Source organism: Leptodactylus fuscus, chromosome 2 (genome assembly GCF_031893055.1).
Source record: "Leptodactylus fuscus isolate aLepFus1 chromosome 2, aLepFus1.hap2, whole genome shotgun sequence".
Taxonomy (NCBI): domain Eukaryota; kingdom Metazoa; phylum Chordata; class Amphibia; order Anura; family Leptodactylidae; genus Leptodactylus; species Leptodactylus fuscus.
Window position 1 is genome coordinate 2,454,299 of NC_134266.1, and position 26,970 is coordinate 2,481,268.

The 26,970-nt window shown below is 42.5% G+C and overlaps 1 protein-coding gene across 1 annotated transcript in view; it reads right to left on the reverse strand.

The window, feature by feature from the left end:
* LOC142194269 (galactosylgalactosylxylosylprotein 3-beta-glucuronosyltransferase 1-like) overlaps positions 1 to 17,578 on the reverse strand; it is a 79,906-nt gene extending 62,328 nt beyond the window's left edge. Inside the window, exon 1 of the mRNA XM_075263291.1 lies at positions 17,516 to 17,578. The gene's annotated coding sequence lies outside the window, so the exon portion shown is untranslated. The remainder of the gene's footprint in view (positions 1 to 17,515) is intronic.
* Positions 17,579 to 26,970: the final 9,392 nt, after the last annotated feature.

Genomic DNA, 26,970 nt, shown 5'->3' on the forward strand with positions numbered 1-26,970 from the left:
ATATAGGAGTAGTATTATAGTAGTTATATTCTTGTACATAGGAGTAGTATTATAGTAGTTATATTCTTGTACATAGGAGTAGTATTATAGTAGTTATATTCTTGTACATAGGAGTAGTATTATAGTAGTTATATTCTTGTACATAGGAGGTAGTATTATAGTAGTTATATTCTTGTACATAGAAGTAGTATTATAGTAGTTATATTCTTGTACATAGGAGGTAGTATTATAGTAGTTATATTCTTGTACATAGGAGGTAGTATTATAGTAGTTATATTCTTGTACATAGGAGGTAGTATTATAGTAGTTATATTCTTGTACATAGGAGGTAGTATTATAGTAGTTATATTCTTGTACATAGGAGGTAGTATTATAGTAGTTATATTCTTGTACATAGGAGTAGTATTATAGTAGTTATATTCTTGTACATAGGAGTAGTATTATAGTAGTTATATTCTTGTACATAGGAGTAGTATTATAGTAGTTATATTCTTGTACATAGGAGCAGTATTATAGTAGTTATATTCTTGTACATAGGAGGTAGTATTATAGTAGTTATATTCTTGTACATAGGAGTAGTATTATAGTAGTTATATTCTTGTACATAGGAGTAGTATTATAGTAGTTATATTCTTGTACATAGTAGTAGTATTATAGTAGTTATATTCTTGTACATAGAAGTAGTATTATAGTAGTTATATTCTTGTACATAGGAGGTAGTATTATAGTAGTTATATTCTTGTACATAGGAGTAGTATTATAGTAGTTATATTCTTGTACGTAGGAGTAGTATTATAGTAGTTATATTCTTGTACATAGGAGGTAGTATTATAGTAGCTATATTCTTGTACATAGGAGTAGTATTATAGTAGTTATATTCTTGTATATAGGAGGTAGTATTATAGTAGTTATATTCTTGTACATAGGAGGTAGTATTATAGTAGTTATATTCTTGTACGTAGGAGTAGTATTATAGTAGTTATATTCTTGTACGTAGGAGTAGTATTATAGTAGTCATATTCTTGTACATAGGAGGTAGTATTATAGTAGTTATATTCTTGTACGTAGGAGTAGTATTATAGTAGTTATATTCTTGTACATAGGAGTAGTATTATAGTAGTTATATTCTTGTACATAGGAGTAGTATTATAGTAGTTATATTCTTGTACATAGGAGGTAGTATTATAGTAGTTATATTCTTGTATATAGGAAGTAGTATTATAGTAGTTATATTCTTGTACATAGGAGCAGTATTATAGTAGTTATATTCTTGTACATAGGAGTAGTATTATAGTAGTTATATTCTTGTATATAGGAGTAGTATTATAGTGGTTATATTCTTGTACATAGGAGTAGTATTATAGTAGTTATATTCTTGTACATAGGAGGTAGTATTATAGTAGTTATATTCTTGTACATAGGAGTAGTATTATAGTAGTTATATTCTTGTACATAGGAGTAGTATTATAGTAGTTATATTCTTGTACATAGGAGCAGTATTATAGCAGTTATATTCTTACACATATTAGCTGTATAGATGAGACTTCCTTTGACCACATTGACTGTCTGGTATCATTACTAGAATCCGGGAAGATCTGTCCATATTTTGGAAAGTTCCAGGAGTCGGTGCGGTATATCTGAGCTTCTCATCACACAGACGGTATAATCCTAAGTACAGTTTCCCAATCAATACTAATCCATTATTTATCAGCTGTAAGGAGTCGGTTTTAATTTGCATGAATCATTGATGTCCTGTTTACATGTTAGATCGCACAGGGCTGAGATGGGGGTGGGGGGGGGGGACTGTGTGCGCTGCTGTTGCTTCATGAAGAGTTAATATTCAGGGTGCTATTTATAATATCTGCTGCACCAGCTGGTATATAATGGTTTGCTTCTTTGGTTAGACGACGCGACTTTAGCTCAGGGGTCAAATTATGTATATGGGAGGTAAAAAAATCAGTGACCTTGGCGCCATTCCCAGCGCTATTACCGAGATCCGGACAAGGTGAGATGATCTGATGTGGAATATGACTGGAACATTGATGAGCTATTGAGGTCAGTTTTTGTTTTTCGGGATAGGGGTGGAATTATTAATGAAATGTTATTACAAGACTGTAAATAAAACCACCAGATCCTTCATGAGATGTATTTTCATATCTTTCTCAGTTTTTGCTCGTCTTTGCCTGTTTGCCACCTGGCTGCAGCAGAGGTTCTCCCCCATTGCTCTCTCTGCTATAGTTGAGGATCTCTCAGACCCTGTTCCTAGCTTTCGCATAAAACAAGAACAAAATTAAAACGAGTTTGCAAAGCAATAAAGTTATATGGAAAATGATTCAATTCAATAATTTTATTACGCCATAATTGATGTTGTCTCTATTATCAGAGCCGTACACAGAAATCTTATTAGAACTCAGTAGGGGCCCATTCCAATTCAGAACGCCACCAAATGACTTTTAGAAGGCAATAACAATCTCCATCTTCCACGGAAAATTCTTTCAACCAATCATAGAAATAAATGGTAACATTCTGACTGCCTTCATCCACCACTAGGTGGAGCTCACTGCATACAACTCAATGGCAACTGATAAAATCTGTGTGCAGTGATCTCCCCCTAGTGGAGGCTACAAGGAGGTGCTAAGCAGATGAAACAGTTCCTGGATGGGCCCTCTGTTACTCGGGGCCCTGTTGTAGCTGTACATCTACCTCTATGGTAGGTCTGTCACCTATACAGATGTGCACCCAACTATCCAGTTCTCGCCCCCTATAATGAGACCCCTCAGTATAATCACCCGCATCTTACATCTAATAAGTGTCTAGAGAAGAGGCAAAACGCACAAAAATCACTACTGACCTGACTCAAAATATCAAGGCGATGTGTGAGGGATAGACGTATCTAACAGGCTTGGCGAGTTGCGCCAAATTTACCGAGTTGCATTTGTTGTGACTGTTTTTTCTGATCCGCCATTGTTCTGTAGGAGCGCGGTGTTTTTCCAGTGTCCCCTTTATAGATTTTGCTCTCGCCTCCAGTAATTGTCACCTGCAGATCTGCAATCTGGTGACCGCTGCGAGCCGAGGATTGCATTTAGAGAATCAGCGGACTCCGTCACATGCAGATCGCGCCATTATCTCCGGCATCGCCTCGCGTTTCCTATCGATTTTCACTCAGCTCCTGCAAATTAGCTGAGAAGGTCTGATAATATCAGTGTATGGTAACCGGCCCGGACAAGGGGACGCGGAGTGCGGGCACGAAAACCAGGGGACGGAAACTTCTGCAACGACAATGTGCAGGGGCGGGGGCGGTTATTAACTCATCATAGTCGCCATTTCTATAATACTGGTATAATTTACAGCGTTATGGACTGTTACCGTATGGATTTAACATTGTAGCGACTTGTAGCGACTCGAGGAAGGCCAAAGAGTGGAGAAGGAAACAGATGATTAAATAAGATTACAATGTGTCTTATCCGGACCCAGACTGCTCATGCCTGAAACGTTTCCTTAGAGGGACCCTTTAAAGGGGTATTCCGCTTACTACAGGTTATCCCTTACTTGTCGGGAATCCTAGGAGCCCCCTTTATGTATGAGCAGGAGGTTTTGCCTGTGAATCCCGTCTACCCTGCAGTGACTTTAAACCGCCAGGTATTTTCCTCACCCTTTCCTTTGTAGCCAAATTGCGGCTTTTACACCCCACGGGGCCCCGGCCTAAAGGAGTTTTCCAAAATTCAAATAAAATAGCGCCACACCTGTCTCCAGGCTGTATGTGGTACTGCAAGTCGGCTCCATTATAATGAGTAGGGAAGTATTGTAATACCACACACAACCTGTAGAAAATGTGGCGCTATATTGGAAGAATGTAGCCATGTTTGTCTAATCTTGGATTACCCCTTTAACTCTGTATTTAAGGGGATGTGAAGCAACGACATGTAATGAAATTATTTAGCATTATATTTTGGAATTAAAGGGACCTCCAACTATAAATCCACTTTCCATCAGTGAATAGAAGAAACTTTGTCATATGTCTTAATGAAATCTGTCTTCTTCACTCCGTCTTAGGCTTCTTATCTTCATTCAGATTGTCGGTCTGTTAGGAATCCTCTCCTCTTAGCTTGCACACAGAAGTCTATGGAGAGGGGCGGGGGAGGAGCTGTTAATTGATTGGTTGCCTCCTTCTGTGTAGTGGTAGTCTTATACATAGCAGTGTGTGTCTTCTCCAGCAGTCTCCGCCTCCCCTCTCCATAGACTTCTATGTAATAAGTATCTCAGCCTGATACATGGCGAAGGAAACAGATATATTACAAAGTTTCTTCTATCCACCTGGGGTATTCTTTTTTGGATAGTCGTTCTATAGTTGGAGGTAGACTGTATTGTAAGTGACGTCTTGTCCCACTCTAGTCACATCCAGATCTGCATTCTGCTGCTAGACTTCTGTTGTCCAGTAGGGGACATGAATAAGCAATGACGTCTGCAACCTGAGAGCTAACAGGACGACAGCACAATACTGAATACAGCTTTATAACCATAGGAACATGCTAGAAGCGATCAGACAGCGGTGACTCTGTGGGTGGCCCCGGGTTCAGCTCCCGGGGCCCCCATGTAATTTTCTGCCCCATAATAATATTACAGAGGTGATATTTGGCGATTGTCAGTCATTAGTCATCGGACGGTTCCTTGCAGGGATATAATGAAGCCGGCCGCTCTCGTGACTCATGCCTCTGCTGCCTGATGTGTTACCTGCCCGCAGCTCATTGTTACATGTCATGTAGGTGGTGACATACAGACCTTGTGGGATGCAAATAGCGGCAGGACCCCCCACCCCATGACTCCCCTCAACCTCCGCTTATTAATAGAACGTGCCGGGATTTACAGGAGCAGAAATTACTCTCAAGCCAACAAATCCTCCATATACATCTGTGATATCATATATTATACAGGGCAGTGACGCAACATGGGAGAGACAAAGAGGCCATAAACCTGAAGGGGGTGATAATGGGGACAGTCAGGGGGGGGATATTAGGAAGAAAGTGAGCAGGTGAGGGGATGGAAGCAGGAACAATGAAGAGTGTAAGAAACTAAGCGGCCCCGACAAGGACCAAACTGTGATGTCAAGACGACTGAGACAGAACATCTCTAAGATGTCTCTAATAGGTAGCGGTCCGAGGAAGGTGTCACTGTCATTACTTATCCTGTATTATACTCCAGAGCTGCGCTCACTATTCTGCTGGTACAGTCACTGTGTACATACATTACATTACTTATCCTGTATTATACTCCAGAGCTGCGCTCACTATTCTGCTGGTGCAGTCACTGTGTACATACATTACATTACTTATCCTGTATTATACTCCAGAGCTGCGCTCACTATTCTGCTGGTGCAGTCACTGTGTACATACGTTACTTATCCTGTATTATACTCCAGAGCTGCGCTCACTATTCTGCTGGTGCAGTCACTGTGTACATACATTACATTACTTATCCTGTATTATACTCCAGAGCTGCGCTCACTATTCTGCTGGTACAGTCACTGTGTACATACATTACATTACTTATCCTGTATTATGCTCCAGAGCTGCGCTCACTATTCTGCTGGTACAGTCACTGTGTACATACATTACATTACTTATCCTGTATTATACTCCAGAGCTGCGCTCACTATTCTGCTGGTGCAGTCACTGTGTACATACATTACATTACTTATCCTGTATTATACCCCAGAGCTGCGCTCACTATTCTGCTGGTGCAGTCACTGTGTACATACATTACATTACTTATCCTGTATTATGCTCCAGAGCTGCGCTCACTATTCTGCTGGTACAGTCACTGTGTACATACATTACATTACTTATCCTGTATTATACTCCAGAGCTGCGCTCACTATTCTGCTGGTGCAGTCACTGTGTACATACATTACATTACTTATCCTGTATTATACTCCAGAGCTGCGCTCACTATTCTGCTGGTGCAGTCACTGTGTACATACATTACATTACTTATCCTGTATTATACTCCAGAGCTGCACTCACTATTCTGCTGGTACAGTCACTGTGTACATACATTACATTACTTATCCTGTATTATACTCCAGAGCTGCGCTCACTATTCTGCTGGTACAGTCACTGTGTACATACATTACATTACTTATCCTGTATTATACTCCAGAGCTGCGCTCACTATTCTGCTGCTGCAGTCACTGTGTACATACATTACATTACCTATCCTGTATTATACTCCAGAGCTGCGCTCACTATTCTGCTGGTACAGTCACTGTGTACATACATTACTCATCCTGTATTATACTCCAGAGCTGCGCTCACTATTCTGCTGGTGCAGTCACTGTGTACATACATTACTTATCCTGTATTATACTCCAGAGCTGCGCTCACTATTCTGCTGGTACAGTCACTGTGTACATACATTACATTACTTATCCTGTATTATACTCCAGAGCTGCGCTCACTATTCTGCTGGTGCAGTCACTGTGTACATACATTACATTACTTATCCTGTATTATACTCCAGAGCTGCGCTCACTATTCTGCTGGTGCAGTCACTGTGTACATACATTACATTACTTATCCTGTATTATACTCCAGAGCTGCGCTCACTATTCTGCTGGTGCAGTCACTGTGTACATACATTACATTACTTATCCTGTATTATACTCCAGAGCTGCGCTCACTATTCTGCTCGTACAGTCACTGTGTACATACATTACATTACTTATCCTGTATTATACTCCAGAGCTGCGCTCACTATTCTGCTGGTGCAGTCACTGTGTACATACATTACATTACTTATCCTGTATTATACTCCAGAGCTGCGCTCACTATTCTGCTGGTGCAGTCACTGTGTACATACATTACATTACTTATCCTGTATTATACTCCAGAGCTGCGCTCACTATTCTGCTGGTACAGTCACTGTGTACATACATTACATTACTTATCCTGTATTATACTCCAGAGCTGCGCTCACTATTCTGCTGGTGCAGTCACTGTGTACATACATTACATTACTTATCCTGTATTATACTCCAGAGCTGCGCTCACTATTCTGCTGGTACAGTCACTGTGTACATACATTACATTACTTATCCTGTATTATACTCCAGAGCTGCGCTCATTATTCTGCTTGTACAGTCACTGTGTACATACATTACATTACGTATCCTGTATTATACTCCAGAGCTGCGCTCACTATTCTGCTGGTGCAGTCACTGTGTACATACATTACATTACTTATCCTGTATTATACTCCAGAGCTGCGCTCACTATTCTGCTGGTGCAGTCACTGTGTACATACATTACATTACTTATCCTGTATTATACTCCAGAGCTGCGCTCACTATTCTGCTGGTGCAGTCACTGTGTACATACATTACATTACTTATCCTGTATTATACTCCAGAGCTGCGCTCACTATTCTGCTCGTACAGTCACTGTGTACATACATTACATTACTTATCCTGTATTATACTCCAGAGCTGCGCTCACTATTCTGCTCGTGCAGTCACTGTGTACATACATTACATTACTTATCCTGTATTATACTCCAGAGCTGCGCTCACTATTCTGCTGGTACAGTCACTGTGTACATACATTACATTACTTATCCTGTATTATACTCCAGAGCTGCGCTCATTATTCTGCTTGTAGAGTCACTGTGTACATACATTACATTACGTATCCTGTATTATACTCCAGAGCTGCGCTCACTATTCTGCTGGTGCTGTCACTGTGTACATACATTACATTACTTATCCTGTATTATGCTCCAGAGCTGCGCTCACTATTCTGCTGGTACAGTCACTGTGTACATACATTACATTACTTATCCTGTATTATACTCCAGAGCTGCGCTCACTATTCTGCTGGTACAGTCACTGTGTACATACATGACATTACTTATCCTGTATTATGCTCCAGAGCTGCGCTCACTATTCTGCTGGTACAGTCACTGTGTACATACATTACATTACTTATCCTGTATTATACTCCAGAGCTGCGCTCACTATTCTGCTGGTACAGTCACTGTGTACATACATTACATTACTTATCCTGTATTATACCCCAGAGCTGCACTCACTATTCTGCTGGTGCAGTCACTGTGTACATACATTACATTACTTATCCTGTATTATGCTCCAGAGCTGCGCTCACTATTCTGCTGGTACAGTCACTGTGTACATACATTACATTACTTATCCTGTATTATGCTCCAGAGCTGCGCTCACTATTCTGCTGGTACAGTCACTGTGTACATACATTACATTACCTATCCTGTATTATACTCCAGAGCTGCGCTCACTATTCTGCTGGTGCAGTCACTGTGTACATACATTACATTACCTATCCTGTATTATACTCCAGAGCTGCGCTCACTATTGTGCTGGTACAGTCACTGTGTACATACATTACATTACTTATCCTGTATTATACTCCAGAGCTGCGCTCACTATTCTGCTGGTGCAGTCACTGTGTACATACATTACATTACCTATCCTGTATTATACTCCAGAGCTGCGCTCACTATTGTGCTGGTACAGTCACTGTGTACATACATTACATTACTTATCCTGTATTATACTCCAGAGCTGCGCTCACTATTCTGCTGGTGCAGTCACTGTGTACATACATTACATTACCTATCCTGTATTATACTCCAGAGCTGCGCTCACTATTGTGCTGGTACAGTCACTGTGTACATACATTACATTACTTATCCTGTATTATACTCCAGAGCTGCGCTCACTATTCTGCTGGTACAGTCACTGTGTACATACATTACATTACTTATCCTGTATTATACTCCAGAGCTGCGCTCACTATTCTGCTGGTACAGTCACTGTGTACATACATTACATTACTTATCCTGTATTATACTCCAGAGCTGCGCTCACTATTCTGCTGGTACAGTCACTGTGTACATACATTACATTACTTATCCTGTATTATACTCCAGAGCTGCGCTCACTATACTGCTGGTGCAGTCACTGTGTACATACATTACATTACTTATCCTGTATTATACTCCAGAGCTGCGCTCACTATTCTGCTGGTACAGTCACTGTGTACATACATTACATTACTTATCCTGTATTATACTCCAGAGCTGCGCTCACTATTCTGCTGGTACAGTCACTGTGTACATACATTACAGTACTTATCCTGTATTATACTCCAGAGCTGCGCTCACTATTCTGCTGGTACAGTCACTGTGTACATACATTACATTACTTATCCTGTATTATACTCCAGAGCAGCGCTCACTATTCTGCTGGTGCAGTCACTGTGTACATACATTACATTACTTATCCTGTATTATACTCCAGAGCTGCGCTCACTATTCTGCTGGTACAGTCACTGTGTACATACATTACATTACTTATCCTGTATTATACTCCAGAGCTGCGCTCACTATTCTGCTGGTACAGTCATTGTGTACATACATTACATTACTTATCCTGTATTATACTCCAGAGCTGCGCTCACTATTCTGCTGGTACAGTCACTGTGTACATACATTACATTACTTATCCTGTATTATACTCCAGAGCTGCGCTCACTATTCTGCTGGTGCAGTCACTGTGTACATACATTACATTACTTATCCTGTATTATACTCCAGAGCTGCGCTCACTATTCTGCTGGTACAGTCACTGTGTACATACATTACATTACTTATCCTGTATTATACTCCAGAGCAGCGCTCACTATTCTGCTGGTGCAGTCACTGTGTACATACATTACATTACTTATCCTGTATTGTACTCCAGAGCTGCGCTCACTATTCTGCTGGTACAGTCACTGTGTACATACATTACATTACTTATCCTGTATTATACTCCAGAGCTGCGCTCACTATTCTGCTGGTACAGTCATTGTGTACATACATTACATTACTTATCCTGTATTATACTCCAGAGCTGCGCTCACTATTCTGCTGGTACAGTCACTGTGTACATGCATTACATTACTTATCCTGTATTATACTCCAGAGCTGCGCTCACTATTCTGCTGGTGCAGTCACTGTGTACATACATTACATTACTTATCCTGTATTATACTCCAGAGCTGCGCTCACTATTCTGCTGATATGGTACTGGTGCCGCATTACACTCCCATCTTTTGTAGATTACAGCTCCCATCACAAGGTCACCAGGACATGCTGGGTGTTGTAGTTTTGTAACACCTGGATAACTACAAGTTGGGGGACACTACAGTACGGCAGTATACAGTGTACATAGAGCACATTACATATTGTATGAAATAGAGAACACAACCCCCCTACTTTACACTGCAGGCTGTATCCTCAGAGCTTTGTACTATGCAGTTCCCTTGTGTGCAGGTATTGGTGCTCCACCAGGGGGCGCTGTGCAATCACCGGGCCATGAAAGGTCTCTGCCTGGAAATCACTTTCAAAATTTGGCAGCCATGAAAGAAGCTTTGTGCGGGCATTTGGCGACGGCGTCTGGCCGCTGCGGCTTTGCATTTTCGTGTGTGTTGGTGGAAGCTTACTGGGCACTCTCCACATTGAGACGCTTGACCCCCTTCTGCTCCACAACCTGCAGCTTTTATTGGATTCATTTATGATTCGAAAGTTTTTGAAATTTTTGAAATTTTTCATTCTTTTTTGAATATGTATTTTTTTTTGTATCCGTCCTGCCCCTTTAAGGGAATGTCTGGCAGTGAGCGGAGGAGCGGGTCCAGCTTTGTGGGTAGCAGCTTGTGACAGGTGGCCAATTATATACCAGAGGACCCTCCATGTGCCAGGGGAAATACACGGCCATAAGCTCACAGCGTTCCTGGCACCGAGCACTGGAATATCTGCATTACATTTCCAGGGACATGAAATATTAACCATGTTGAGGAGCGGGCGCGGGGGGCGCAGGGGGCGCGGGGGGCTACGGGGGGCGCGGGGAGCGCAGGGTAATATCCAGCATCAGTATTAGGGGGGTGACAACACCCGACTAGGACACTAAATAACCCCAGATCTGACTACACCGTCTGCAGCACCAACGCACAAGGTCAAGGGTTGGTGCAATTCATCTCCAATCTGTTTTCCTGCAGGAAGCTGAGATATAGGATGCTGTATGTGAGATTGTAAATCCCCCCGAGGGCCGACTACCCGTATACGGCATCAAAGAAATCTGACAATGATAGAAACGACTAATCTCATCCCTCAGCCATCTTCTCCTTCTAATCCATGGTCACAGGAAGCTGAGATGTGGGATCCTGTATGATGGACAGTTCCTTTAAGGAGTAATATATTATTTTTTGATGGGTAGACATTGGTATTATATGGCCGGGATAAACCATCAGTAAGTATCTGGCGGGGGGACGGACGCTGATCACTAGGGCACATTATCCTACTAATATTATACATGTGACAGTATATATATATACCCTATCCTACTAATATTATACATGTGACAGTTTGGATGTTTGTCCCTCAATCACATAAACCACTGAGCGGATTTGGATGAGATTTGTCCCATAGATACTCTGTAACCTGGAGTAACACATCGGCTACTTTGTATCCCGGTAAATGACATGGCTTCACTACTGTTCTGGATTTATGGTCACATACTATATTACACTGCTCCTGCAGCCGCTTATCTCAGGTCCCAGGTCTGTTATCTCTCTATGTAACACTCAGCTAACCCTCAGTCCATTGTGTACAAGCATCTGCATATTATCTGATCTGCTCCAGGCAGTGCTGACACACTGGATGGGAAAACCCCTTTACTCCACATTGGCAGTTTGCTGATATTAAACATGGTGGGAAAAAGAAAATCTAATTTGTTGCAAAATTCTAAAACAACGAGATCTATGAAGGAGCCAGAAGTCACAGAGTTCTCCTCAAACGGAGCTGAGGGGGATCATCGACACCAACAACACGCTCATTATATGGAGGCCCAGCGAGCTGCTGAGATGCCGGGACAATCACAGGCACAGTGTGAGGGCAGCAATACAGCTTAAGGGCTGTCGAAATGCCGGAGCAGACGAACCATTGATGGCAGCAATTTGCTGAATATAGGCGGATCATTGACGCCAACAACAAGCAGGTGAAGTCGCGGGCAGAGAGACACACACAAACAACATACAAAATACACGAGTGCAAAACTGGGCAATTCTTATGGGGCCACTACACAAACAAAAAGTGACAAATACCCGTGTGAAGCCGCGTCCTCCTGCTAGTATATAATATACGTATATGTAAGCCTGGAGGTCTCAGCACTACATACAGCAGCCGAGATCTCAGCTTCTCCCAGCGCTGTGTGATATCAAGGACAGCAGATCAGTCTGTAGATGAATAATCCATCACATCTCACTATACACTGCACACTATACACACACATTATATACACACACTACACACTGCACACATTATACACACATAGTATACACACACTACACACTATACACACACACAGTATACACACTATATACACACATTATATACACACCACACACTATACACACACATAGTATACACACACATTATACACACACATTATACATACACTACACACTATACACACATAGTACACACACTATACACTGTATACACACACATAGTACACACACTATACACACTATACACACTATACACTGTATACACACACGTAGTACACACACTATACACACTATACACTGTATACACACACATAGTACACACACTATACACTGTATACACACTATTCTCATATTCCCACTATCTGAGCACTTCAGTATATTGATGGTCGGATGGAGAATCGATGAGCGGAATCTTCCATGTGTCTGAGTGTTGGGGGTGTTTGTGTTTTCTCTCCCCCCTACTCATTACCCAGAATGACGATCAATGACCTCGTGTGATAAAGAAGAATTTCCTGATCAGGGAGATAAAACCAGCGGAGCTCAGGACAGATAGCCGAGTGTTCACACTGTGCTTGTGGCGCATGCTGGAGTTCTAGTTCTGCCTAAATTGCCAGCGTATAACTCTAATGGATGACACCATATACCTGCAGTGTATACAGTCTATACGCCCTCACCTGTAGTGTATACAGTCTATATGCCCTCACCTGCAGTGTATACAGTCTATATATCCCTCACCTGTAGTGTATACAGTCTATATATCCCTCACCTGTAGTGTATACAGTCTATACGCCCTCACCTGCAGTGTATACAGTGTACATACCCCTCACCTGCAGTATATACGCCCCTCACCTGCAGTGTATACAGTGTATGTGCTCCTCACCTGCAGTGTATACAGTGTATGTGCTCCTCATCTGCAGTGTATACAGTCTATATGCCCTCACCTGCAGTGTATACAGTCTATACGCCCTCACCTGCAGTGTATACAGTCTATACGCCCCTCACCTGCAGTGTATACAGTCTATACGCCCTCACCTGCAGTGTATACAGTCTATATATCCCTCACCTGTAGTGTATACAGTCTATATATCCCTCACCTGTAGTGTATACAGTCTATACGCCCTCACCTGCAGTGTATACAGTGTACATACCCCTCACCTGCAGTATATACGCCCCTCACCTGCAGTGTATACAGTGTATGTGCTCCTCACCTGCAGTGTATACAGTGTATGTGCTCCTCATCTGCAGTGTATACAGTCTATATGCCCCTCATCTGCAGTGTATACAGTGTACGTGCTCCTCACCTGCAGTATATACAGTGTATGTGCTCCTCACCTGCAGTATATACAGTGTATGTGCTCCTCACCTGCAGTATATACAGTGTATGTGCTCCTCACCTGCAGTATATACAGTGTATGTGCTACTCACCTGCAGTATATACAGTGTATGTGCTCCTCACCTGCAGTATACACAGCGTATGTGCTCCTCACCTGCAGTGTATACAGTGTATGTGCTCCTCACCGGCAGTATATACAGTGTATGTGCTCCTCACCTGCAGTGTATACAGTGTATGTGCTCCTCACCGGCAGTATATACAGTGTATGTGCTACTCACCTGCAGTATATACAGTGTACGTGCTCCTCACCTGCAGTGTATACAGTTTATGTGCTCCTCACCTGCAGTATATACAGTGTATGTGCTCCTCACCTGCAGTATATACAGTGTATGTGCTCCTCACCTGCAGTGTATACAGTGTACGTGCTCCTCACCGGCAGTATATACAGTTTATGTGCTCCTCACCTGCAGTATATACAGTGTACGTGCTCCTCACCTGCAGTGTATACAGTGTACGTGCTCCTCACCTGCAGTGTATACAGTGTATCTGCAGCCACCACTAGGGGGAGCTCACTGCATACACTGTGTTATTCTTGACTTCTATGCAGAATGCAGTAGTGTGAGCTCCCCCTGGTGGTGGCTGTACAGTATAAGCAGGGGATTGGTTGCTCTGTATATATGGAGACATGTGGGATCTAATAGATTATAAAGATACGACAGTGTAAACAGTGACTTAACCTTTCACATATTGTTTTCACACCTCAGTTGGAGGCTTCTGGGAAAGCTGGGTGATACATACATGTCATTCCAAACAACAATATGGCCATAACTACACCTCGCACAGTGGATGTCACCCAGCTTTCTAGGACTCCTAATTGGCAGATCTGCCCCGTTATATACACTGTGCTGCTATATCACTGTATATCAGCAGATAACTGGGCAGCTTTGTATTGCTTCTAGATATCAGTAGGCTGGGAAAGCTGAGTATCATCCACAGTGGGGGGAGTAGTCATGGTCAGATTGGGAGCAACCCAGCTGTGCCAAAAACAGATGTAACAAAGAGAATGAAGAGAAAGTGGATATAATACAGTCATATTACACGTCAGGTGCAGGTACAAACAGCGCCCCCCAGAGGACGGAATAAACATTGTGCAAAATTATAGATAGAAAATATAAAAACCAAATGACGAAGCTGAAACTAATATGTGCACAGAAAATATCTATCTATCTATCTATCTATCTATCTATCTCCTATCTATCTATCTATCTATCTATCTATCTATCTCCTATCTATCTATCTATCTATCTATCTATCTATCTATCTATCTCCTATCTATCTATCTGTCTATTATCTATCTATCTATCTATCTATCTATCTATCATCTATCTATCTCCTATCTATCTATCTATCTATCTATCTATCTATCTATCTGTCTCCTATCTATCTATCTATCTATCTATCTATCTATCTCCTATCTATCTATCTATCTATCTATCTATCTATCTATCTATCTTCTATCTATCTATCTCCTATCTATCTATCTATCTATCTATCTATCTATCTATCATCTATCTATCTATCTATCTATCTATCTCCTATCTATCTATCTATCTATCTATCTATCTATCTATCTATCTCCTATCTATCTACCTATCTATCTATCTCCTATCTATCTATCTATCATCTATCTATCTGTCTCCTATCTATCTATCTATCTATCTATCTATCTATCTATCTATCTCCTATCTATCTATCTATCTATCTATCTATCTATCTATCATCTATCTATCTATCTATCTATCTATCTCCTATCTATCTATCTATCTATCTATCTATCTCCTATCTATCTATCTATCTATCTATCTATCTCCTATCTATCTATCTGTCTATTATCTATCTATCTATCTATCATCTATCTATCTCCTATCTATCTATCTATCTATCTATCTATCTGTCTCCTATCTATCTATCTATCTATCTATCTATCTATCTATCTATCTCCTATCTATCTATCTATCTATCTATCTATCATCTATCTATCTCCTATCTATCTATCTATCTATCTATCTATCTATCTATCTATCTATCTATCATCTATCTATCTATCTATCTATCTCCTATCTATCTATCTATCTATCTATCTATCTATCTATCTATCTCCTATCTATCTATCTATCTATCTACCTATCTATCTATCTCCTATCTATCTATCTATCTATCTATCTATCTATCTATCATCTATCTATCTATCTCCTATCTATCTATCTATCTATCTATCATCTATCTATCTCCTATCTATCTATCTATCTATCTATCTATCTATCTATCTATCTATCTTCTATCTATCTATCTATCTATCTATCTATCTATCTATCTATCTATCTGTCTCCTATCTATCTATCTCCTATCTATCTATCTATCTATCTATCTATCTATCTATCTATCTCCTATCTATCTATCTATCTATCTATCTATCTATCTATCTATCTATCATCTATCTATCTATCTATCTATCTCCTATCTATCTATCTATCTATCTATCTATCTATCTCCTATCTATCTATCTATCTATCTATCTGTCTCCTATCTATCTATCTATCTATCTATCTATCTCCTATCTATCTATCTCCTATCTATCTATCTATCTATCTATCTATCTATCTATCTATCTATCTCCTATCTATCTATCTCCTATCTATCTATCTATCTATCTATCTATCTATCTATCTCATATCTATCTATCTATCTATCTATCTATCTATCTATCTCCTATATATCTATCTATTTATCTATCTATCTCCTATCTATCTATCTATCTATCTATCTATCTATCTCCTATCTATCTATCTATCTATCTATCTATCTATCTATCTATCTATCTATCTCCTATCTATCTATCTATCTATCTCCTATCTATCTATCTATCTATCTATCTATCTATCTATCTATCTATCTATCTCTTCACTCCAGGACAGATTTTTGGCTCTTGGATGATAATTTTGTGCTGCTCTGGAATGTTTCGGTGCCTTGTACATGGGGTGTAATAAGTTCATAGACATCACTATTGCTCGCAGCCTCCGCCTGTATTCACTCTATGCATATTCATGCGGCATTGCCTGCAGGTAGATTCGCGTTTGCACCTCCCTGGGGCGATGAAATTTGCACTTTTGGAAAACAAAATCAGAGAATTCCCCCAGAGATCCCAATACCCATCCAGTGGTAGCCCCGGCCACAGCTGCTGTGAGACCCCAGTACAGGCAGATACAATAGGGGGCGCTGTCTCTTTAAGAACAATAGGAAATGCTATTGGGAAAAGTCGCACGTCCGACAGGTCTAACCTGGAGGTAAAATCCCCCCCCCCCCCCCAGGGGGCCACTGCTGCCAATTCTGCCTAGAAATGTCTATTTAACCCCTTGAGTTGCCCCATTATCTCTGTAGCAATGACTTCTCCATAAGAGCTGACAATTACCCCGACTCGGGGCATTATTGGGGACACAGGTTGTCAGACACTAAGGTCAGGGCTGTATGGCTGTGACCCCTGTCCTTGCCCTGTGACCCCAGGGGGGCTGCGACTGGTCACAAAAAGATCGAGCACTGATGAATCTTTTTGCAACAAGAAGTCACCATCGCAGCACCCCGGGGTCAGAATTAGGGAAGGAGTCACAGGGCGACACGATGGGACTGAAGTGGTGAAGTCGGTATTGGTAGCCCTAAAAGCCACTCTGCCCTGGCTGGGGTATACAGGGTCATAACAGCAAACCGGTGCAGTCCCCCCAAAACCAATGTCACCCCCCCTGGTCAATGCAAATGGATGAGAGTCCGGTACCTGGCTGACGGAGGCTGCTGCATCTTCTCCCGTGCAATGCAAGACGCAAGGTAAAACGCAGGGAGATCCAGTGCTAGCCGCGCACATACAATGGTCGGTGTTCAGACAGGCGCAGAGACAGCCCCGGGATCAGACAGCATAATACCCCGGTCACTGCCCGTGCAATGCAGCTCAGCCGGTGCAAAACGGAGAAAAGCGCCACCGCAGTTAGGTATCCCTGGAAAATCTGCGGGCTGACTGCAAGGAACGACTGCGCCACCTTAAACCGACAAAGCCAAGACGTGAGATTGTTCTGTTCCCTCCGCAGCTTGTTTCATGTCTGAGCCCGGGGATGGAGGAGCGAGAACAAGGCGCAACCTGGCATTTAAATGTGAATGGTGCGGGGGGGTATTTGGGGAGACCGGGATGCGCCGCCTCTGATTGGCCGCAGGTTCCAGTGACAGCGATGGCTACGGAGGGGCTTTCGCCGAAAAGTCAAGATTATTTCACCCCCTGTCTTGAAGGATTGATGAAAGTCTGTCTGAATATAAGACGATCATCACAGCCGCCTGCAGAACAGCAACATCTCCCAGGGCGCTGTACACACAGCCAGGGAATACCGCGGTACATGGGCAGAGAGAGGGGCAAAACCTGACAAATCCATGGCCTGTGTGTAGTCTGTGGTGGGATTATCCAAATGTTTGGGGATGAGCAATGATGGGGTTAAGCAGATATGGGAGAGAGTCGGGGAATGAGTGGCAGTGAGAGGGTTAACAGCATATCTATGGTCGGTACAGTATGGTGGGGAGTATATAGTGATGGGGTGAGTAGTAATCTGGGGATCGGGAAATTCTGGGATCAGTGAGAAAATGTAATATCTGGGCTCAGTGAGAAAATGTCATATCTGGATCAGTGAGAAAATGTAATATCTGGATCAGTGAGAAAATATAACATCTGAGATCAGTGAGAAAATGTAATATGGGATCAGTAAAAAAAAAAAAATGTAATATTGGGGATCGGTGAGAAAATATAATACATGGGTTCAGTGAGAAAATATAATACTGTATATGGGATCCATGAAAAAAATTAATACCTGGGATCAGTGAGCAAATGTGATATCTGAGATCAGTGAGCAAAATGAGATCAGTGAGAAAATATAATACCTGGGATCAGTGAGAAAATGTACTATCTGGGATCAGTGGGAAAATATAATATCTGGGATCAGTGAGAAAATGTACTATCTGGGATCAGTGGGAAAATATAATATCTGGAATCAGTTGGAAAATATAAAATCTGAGATCAGTGAGAAAATATAATACCTGGGATCAGTGAAAAAAATTAATATCTGAGCTCAGTGAGAAAATGTAATAAATGAGCTCAGTGAGAAAATATAATATCTGAGATCAATGAGAAAATATAATATCTGAGATCAATGAGAAAATGTAATATCTGGGATCAGTGGGAAAATATAATAGCTGGGATCAGTGAGAAAATGTAATATTTGGGATCAGTGAGAAAATGTAATTCAGGATCAGTGAGAAAATATATATGCGATCAGTGGGAAAATGTAATACCTGGGCTCAGTCAGAAAATATAATATCTGGATCAGTCAGAAAATGTAATATCTGGGATCAGTTGGAAAATGTAATACCTGGGCTCAGTCAGAAAATATAATAGCTGAGATCAATGAGAAAATGTAATATCTGGGACCGCTGAGAAAATGTAATACCTGGGATCAGTGGGAAAATATATCTGAGATCAGTGGGAAAGTATAATATCTGAGATCAGTGAGAAAATATAATACCTGGGATCAGTGGGAAAATATAATACCTGAGATCAGTGAGAAAATAAAATATTTGAGATCAGTGAGAAACTATAATATCTGAGATCAGTGAGAAAATATAATATCTGGGATCAGTGAGAAAATAAAAAATATCTGAGATCAGTTAGAAAATATAATATCTGGGATCGGTGAGAAAATATAATACCTGAGCTCAGTGAGAAAATATAATACATGGGCTCAGTGAGAAAATATAATATATGGGATCCATGAAAAAATGTAATACCTGGGATCAGTGAGAAAATATAATATCTGGGATCAGTGAGAAAATACAATATTTGAGATCAGTGAGAAAATATAATACCTGGGATCAGTGAGAAAATATAATATCTGAGATCAGTGAGAAAATATAATACCTGGGATCAGTGAGAAAATGTACCATCTGGGATCAGTGGGAAAATATAATATCTGGGATCAGTGAGAAAATGTAATATTTGGATCAGTGAGAAAATATAATACCTGGAGCAGTGAGAAAATGTACCATCTGGGATCATTGGGAAAATATATCTGGGATCAGTGAGACAATGTAATATCTGAGATCAGTGAGAAAATATAATACCTGGCTTAGTGAGAAAATATAATACATGTGATCAGTGAGAAAATATAATATCTAGGATCAGTGAGAAAATGTAATATCTGAGCTCAGTGAGAAAATATAATATCTGGGATCAGTGAGAAAATATAATACCTGGGATCAGTGAGAAAATATAATATCTGAGATCAGTGAAAAAATATAATACCTGGGATCAGTGAGAAAATGTACCATCTGGGATCAGTGGGAAAATATAATATCTGGGATCAGTGAGAAAATATAATACCTGGGATCAGTGAGAAAATGTACCATCTGGGATCATTGGGAAAATATATCTGGGATCAGTGAGACAATGTAATATCTGAGATCAGTGAGAAAATATAATACCTGGCTTAGTGAGAAAATATAATACATGTGATCAGTGAGAAAATATAATATCTAGGATCAGTGAGAAAATGTAATATCTGAGCTCAGTGAGAAAATATAATATCTGGGATCAGTGAGAAAATATAATACCTGGGATCAGTGAGAAAATATAATACCTTGACTCAGTGAGAAAATATAATATCTGAGATCATTGGGAAAATATAATATCTGGGATCAATGAGAAAATATAATACCTGAGATCATTGGGAAAATATAATACCTGGCTCAGTGAGAAAATATACCTGTTTCAGTGAGAAAATGTCATATCTGGGATCAGTGAGTAAATAATCAGACAAGTAAAATAATTCTCAAGATCTTGGACTGGATCAGTGAGGTAATTATTAGGAACATCTGGGATCATTTAGCAAATCCTCAGGAATATTAGACATCAGTGCGCAGTAAGATGAGTATTGGGAATATCCGGATAGTTGTGTGATATAAAGGGATCAACAGAATTTACCACATAAGAGCCTTAAAGGGATTTTGAGACTATGTAAGGGCAGACCTTAATATCGGGGGGATTAATATCTTACAACTACGGTGTTATATGCCAGGTAATCGCCCCGCTGCATCCTCAGCCCCTTCTCCTACATCTCTGTCTGATGTTCCTCTGTTATTCCTCTTGGAAATATATGACCTTAATTGACCAGATTGGGGGTGGAGGGTCCCCAACTAATTCTGGCACTGTCCAATCAGAGCTGAGACTGACTGTATGACAACGTGCCCGGGTGTTAATGTGTTCATTCATTTTCAGGAGGAATAACAGAGGAACAGCCCAGGATTGTTCTATGGGTAATATACTGTAAGTATTTACTAGCAGTTGTCAGGAGAGGTGAACTGAATTGTCTCAGCCTCTGGTTACCCTTTAAGGGGGGCAGGAAGGATATTTTGTGAAAAATAAGGAAGATTCTCTTCTATATAAGATTTACATAGAGAAAATTCCGGAACCCTTTTGCTTCCATTGTGAGGTTGTTCAGATGATGACACAATAGACACATCACAAAGGGCCTGGAAACAAAAGCTCCATTCTTCATGTTCTGTATGAGAGGACTGACATCCAAGGACACCGCCCGGGCATCTGTCCGCCTCCCCTATAGACGCACTGCAGCGACGGATCTTATAGGGAGCGCTGCCATACACTTAAAGGGGAACTCCCACAAAACCGTTTTCTATTCCATTTCCCACAGTCACACTTGCCCACATTGACCAGTTTACGGTGGTTCCTGATATGCGGGAGATCCCCTGTTTCTGCAGGTGACCACCACTAGAGGGCATTTGTTACATATCCCAGCTTTATTATCTGTATACAGTGAGCTCCACCTAGTGGCGGCTACCGGAAGCAAAAATTTGTCATTGTGCTTGTGTTGAGGCTCTGTTTGGGAGGGGTGCTGCACAGTGTATAGAGGACACTATACTAGAAGTATTATTATGGGGGAACACTGTGCATGGGGTACACTACTCAAAGTAATATTATCAGGGTGCACTGTGATGACACTGTTTGTGGGGGCGAGTCTAGTTTGGGTATTATTTGTGGTGGTGACACTGCTTATGGAGGACAATCTACTTCAGTATTATTATGGGGGTGCAGTGTGGTGACACTATGGGGGACACTCTACTTAAAGCTTTATTTCTGCGGATGTGCTGTGTTGATGCTTTTGATGGGATACCCTACTTGAAGTGTTATTATGGGGGTGCACTGCGTCGACACTGTATATGGGGGATTTCTACATAAAGTATTATTTATGGGGGTATAAAATGTTGACACTGTTCATGGGGACACTGTGCTTGAAGCATTATTTCGGGGTGCACTGTGATGACACTGTTCATGGGGGATATTCTACTTGAAGTATTATTATGGGGTGCACTGTGTAGACACTGTCTAGGGGGGATTTCTACATAAAGTATTATTTTTGGGGTTCACTGTGATGACACTGTTCATGGAGGACACTCTACTTCAAATATTACTATGGGGTGCACTTTATGGGAGTCACAATATTTAAACTATTATTTATGGGGTTCCCTTTGTTGACACTGTTCATAAAGATGCTCTACTTGGAGTATTATTTATGGGGTGCTCTGTGGTGACCCCGATTATGGGGACACTCTACTTGGAGTATTATTTATGGGGTGCTCTGTGGTGACCCTGATTATGGGGACACTCTACTTGGAGTATTATTTATGGGGTGCTCTGTGGTGACCCCGATTATGGGGACACTCTACTTGGAGTATTATTTATGGGGTGCTCTGTGGTGACCCTGACTATGGGGACACTCTACTCGGAGTATTATTTATGGGGTGCTCTGTGGTGACCCTGATTATGGGGACACTCTACTCGGAGTATTATTTATGGGGTGCTCTGTGGTGACCCTGATTATGGGGACACTCTACTTGGAGTATTATTTATGGGGTGCTCTGTGGTGACCCCGATTATGGGGACACTCTACTCGGAGTATTATTTATGGGGTGCTCTGTGGTGACCCTGATTATGGGGACACTCTACTCGGAGTATTATTTATGGGGTGCTCTGTGGTGACCCTGATTATGGGGACACTCTACTTGGAGTATTATTTATGGGGTGCTCTTTGGTGACCCTGATTATGGGGACACTCTACTCGGAGTATTATTTATGGGGTGCTCTGTGGTGACCCTGATTATGGGGACACTCTACTTGCAGTATTTTGGGGCTGCGTTGCGGTGACACTCGGTTATGTCCGGCGCTGCCATTAGCTTGAATGGTCCACACCAGTCCTCAGGATCAGTGCAGGCCCAGTGGTCGTTCCTCCACCCATCTGGTATTTGTCCTCCATCCTCTAGAGGACATGCGGTGTACCCCTTTAATGAATCTTGTGGGCACATTTGCACCTTGCCGCACTCACGAGGTCCCATGACTTTTCTAGAACATCCTGTAATAAAACACGTTAAAGATAAAAAAGATGGTAAAAAGCGTAAAGAAGCCGCCGACCTCATTTCACACATGGAGCCCCTCAAGGACTTGGCCTATTTTGGGCCTTCACTCTGCAGCGGTTTTTTTTTTTTTTTTTTTTTGTATCAAACTTTATAAAAAAATTTCTGAGCCCGAGAAGAAGAATTGAGATCCTGGGATGAGGGGGCAGGAAGGGGTTAAAGCCCAATAATGTTTTCAGAAGGGAATAATATCCCATAAGACCCGGACGGAGCATTGTCACAGCCTCACCCCTCGGTGATCCGGGGAACAAGTGGAGACCTGGAAGTTATCCTCATATATCATATGGGCAGATATGTGTCCGGGTGTTGGGTCTATCACAGCATATTTCATGTTAGGCACAGGGGAGGGGTCACTGGGGGCATATAATACCCTCTTAGTACCCCCACACAGTATAATACCCTGTTAGTACCCCCACACAGTATAATGCTCCCTCACTGACCCCCGCACAGTATAATCCTCCCTCACTGACCCCCACACAGTATAATGCCCTCTTAGTATCCACACACAGTATAATGCTCCCTCACTGACCCCTACACAGTATAATGCACCCTCACTGACCCCTACACAGTATAATGCTCCCTCACTGACCCCTACACAGTATAATGCTCCCTCTCTGACCCCCGCACAGTATAATGCTCCCTCACTGATTCCTACACAGTATAATGCTCCCTCACTGACCCCTACACAGTATAATGCTCCCTCTCTGACCCCCGCACAGTATAATGCTCCCTCACTGATTCCTACACAGTATAATGCTCCCTCACTGACCCCTACACAGTATAATGCTCCCTCACTGATCCCTACACAGTATAATGCTCCCTCACTGTCCCCTACACAGTATAATGCCCTCTTAGTACCCCCACACAGTATAATGCTCCCTCACTCACCCCCACACAGTATAATGCTGCCCTCTTCGTACCCCCACACAGTATAATGCTCCCTCACTGACCCCCACACAGTATAATGCTCCCTCACTGACCCCCACACAGTATAATGCCCTCTTAGTACCCACACACAGTATAATGCTCCCTCACTCACCCCCACACAGTATAATGCCGCCCTCTTCGTACCCCCACACAGTATAATGCTCCCTCACTGACCCCCACACATTATAATGCTCCCTCACTGACCCCCACACAGTATAATGCTCCCTCATTGACCCCCACACAGTATAATGCCGCCCTCTTAGTACCCCCACACAGTATAATGCTCCCTCACTGACCCTCACACAGTATAATGCTCCCTCACTGACCCCCACACAGTATAATTCCGCCCTCTTAGTACCCCCACACAGTATAATGCTGCCCTCTTAGTACCCCCACACAGTATAATGCTCCCTCACTGACCCCCACACAGTATAATGCTCCCTCACTGACCCTCACACAGTATAATGCTCCCTCACTGACCCCCACACAGTATAATGCCGCCCTCTTAGTACCCCCACACAGTATAATGCTCCCTCACTGACCCTCACACAGTATAATGCCGCCCTCTTAGTACCCCCACACATTATAATGCTCCCTCACTGACCCCCACACATTATAATGCTCCCTCACTGACCCCCACACAGTATAATGCTCCCTCACTGACCCCCACACAGTATAATGCTCCCTCACTGACCCCCACACATTATAATGCTCCCTCACTGACCCCCACACAGTATAATGCTCCCTCATTGACCCCCACACAGTATAATGCCCTCTTAGTACCCCCACACAGTATAATGCTCCCTCACTCACCCCCACACAGTATAATGCTCCCTCACTGACCCTCACACAGTATAATGCTCCCTCACTGACCCCCACACAGTATAATGCCACCCTCTTAGTACCCCCACACAGTATAATGCCGCCCTCTTAGTACCCCCACACAGTATAATGCTCCCTCACTGACCCTCACACAGTATAATGCTCCCTCATTGACCCCCACACAGTATAATGCCGCCCTCTTAGTACCCCCACACAGTATAATGCTCCGTCACTGACCCTCACACAGTATAATGCTCCCTCACTGACCCCCACACAGTATAATGCTCCCTCACTGACCCCCACACAGTATAATGCTCCCTCACTGACCCCCACACAGTATAATGCTCTCTCAGTGACCAACACACAGTATAATGCTCCCTCATTGACCCCCACACAGTATAATGCTCCTTCACTGACCCCCACACAGTATAATGCTCCCTCACTGACCCCCACACAGTATAATGCCGCCCTCTTAGTACCCCCACACATTATAATGCTCCCTCACTGACCCCCACACAGTATAATGCTCCCTCACTGACCCCCACACATTATAATGCTCCCTCACTGGCCCCCACACAGTATAATGCTCCCTAACTGACCCCCACACAGTATAATGCCACCCTCTTAGTACCCCCACACATTATAATGCTCCCGCACTGACCCCCCACACAGTATAATGCTCCCTCACTGACCCCCACACATTATAATGCTCCCTCACTGGCCCACACACATTATAATGCTCCCTCATTGACCCCCACACAGTATAATGCTCCCTCACTGACCCCCACACAGTATAATTCTCCCTCACTGACCCCCACACAGTATAATGCTCCCTCACTGACCCCCACACAGTATAATGCTCCCTCACTGACCCCCACACAGTATAATGCCGCCCTCTTAGTACCCCCACACAGTATAATGCTTCCTTACACCCCTGACAGTATAATACCCCCTTGATGCCCCGGCACAATATACTGCCCTCCTATGGCCAACACAGACTACAATACTCACAGCCCTTTTTGATGTGGTGACTATTATATTACAGTACAAGATGGCTGCCTAGAATAGGGAGACAACAGAGGGGCAGTTGCACAGTTTTCCCATGAAGCGATGCCTGTAAGTCTCCTTACACCTTGGGTTCTGGAGATCCCCTCTAATATTGGGTTTGATTGTCCCCAATCATTCTGCTATGTTCTCTTTTGGGGCATCTTGTGTTTCCCGTGTTCCAGGTAATATCATCTCCTCCATTTGCAGGACTAATATTCGGCACCTTCACCTCCCCCTGTCCAGGCCCTGCTCTCCTCTATCACCGTACATTGACGTCCGCTGCACCCTGAGGATCTGATCCCTACATGTGGGAATAAGGAGTAGAAGAGCTGGTTGGGGTTAGGAGGAGAAGAACTAGAAGGTTCCTTAGACTTCACACCCAAGAGTCAGATTTTTTTTTACATCTCCATTGCTATTACCTATTTTTGTCCTCCCTTCTCTCTCAAAATCCTTGCGCCCATACTCATAGACATGTCTTCACTATACCTGTCGCCCATCGGGGGTCCCAACCTGTGTATTTGACCCCTCCATGTGGGATTAAGGGTGAAGAAGTTCTCACCATCTCGGTACCTTCCATGACTAGATGTTTGTGACATCTCCATTACCTTTATCTTGCCCTCTCACTTTCTCAAACTCATCTTCCTCCGAGTCCGGGCACAACGGCGCTCGTTCATGACAGGAGAATGAGATTCGGTTCGTGGAGCAGATTTTAGGTTATAAGCAACTTTTATTAAGGGATTAACCTGCTGTGTCCGCTGTAGAGCGCAACATTGAAATGCAGCGAGGAGATCTCAGCCAAGACTCCGCCATTGTGTCTGCCAGGACCTTAATTATGCTACCAAGTGAACTGCGAGGAATTATGGAGTTACAACGTGTGCCATGTAATGAACGGCGTATTATTTCATCTTCGCCTGCTCT